General features: G+C 44.2%; 1 non-coding gene across 1 annotated transcript; it reads right to left on the reverse strand.

Annotated features, from left to right (window-relative positions):
• Positions 1–517: 517 nt before the first annotated feature.
• LOC141694079 (small nucleolar RNA R71) lies at positions 518–624 on the reverse strand. The gene has a single exon (XR_012563411.1). It is a non-coding gene; the product is annotated as a small nucleolar RNA R71 (small nucleolar RNA).
• Positions 625–1,083: the final 459 nt, after the last annotated feature.

The raw sequence follows: 1,083 nt of genomic DNA on the forward strand, positions 1-1,083 counted from the left end.
TCGTTCTCGTGCTCGCAAGAGGACCTTAGATACAGCTGAAGGAAAAGACGAAGTTATTGATACTCCAGAGAAGTTAGATTTTGAGGATTCGGATTCAGTAACTAAGCAGAAAGAACCAGTAAACATGGGAGATCGTATTGTTCAAGCTGATCCAGCTCTTATGGATTTTTCTCGGCCTAAAATTGATGACATTCAGTCAAGCATCCTTCATCCGGCTATTCAAGCTAACACCTTTGAAATCAAGCCGGGAACTATTCAGATGGTGCAGAATTCTGTTTCTTTTGGAGGAGCGGCAACTGAAGACCCCAACATGCACATTAGGAATTTTGTCGAGATCTGCAGCACTTTTAAGTATAATGGCGTGACTAATGAGGCTATCAAGTTGAGGCTTTTCCCATTCTCACTGAGGGATAAAGCTAAAGACTGGTTACATTCTGAACCAGCTGGGTCAATCACTACGTGGCAAGATCTTGCGCAAAAGTTTCTGGTGAAGTTTTATCCAATGGCAAAGACTGCAGCTATGAGGAGTGCTCTTACTCAATTTGCGCAGCAACCTACAGAATCTATGTGCGAGGCTTGGGAACGCTACAAGGAAATGTTGAGAAAATGTCCACATCATGGAATGCCGGATTGGATGGTAATCACTGGTTTTTATAATGGTTTGGGGGCCCAATCTCGGCCCATGCTCGATGCAGCAGCTGGAGGCGCCTTATGGGCTAAAAGCTATACTGAGGCGTATAATCTTATTGAGACGATGGCTGCAAATGAGCATCAAAACCCAACTCAGAGGATGACGTCAGGCAAGGTAGCAGGTATTCTGGAAGTTGATGCAGCCACCGCTATTGCAGCCCAGCTCCAAGCGCTATCAATGAAGGTTGATTCTTTGGCTATGTATGGAGTTAATCAAATAGCTATGGTTTGTGAGCTTTGTGCAGGTTCTCATGCTACGGATCAGTGTTCTCTTGTCAACGAATCTGTTCAGTATGTGAATAATTATCAGTGACAACAGCAGCCTGTGCCAGCGACCTATCATCCTAACAACAGAAATCATCCAAATTTTAGCTGGGGGAATAATCAGAATGC

Source organism: Apium graveolens, chromosome 10 (genome assembly GCF_009905375.1).
Source record: "Apium graveolens cultivar Ventura chromosome 10, ASM990537v1, whole genome shotgun sequence".
In the NCBI taxonomy this organism is placed as follows: Eukaryota; Viridiplantae; Streptophyta; class Magnoliopsida; order Apiales; family Apiaceae; genus Apium; species Apium graveolens.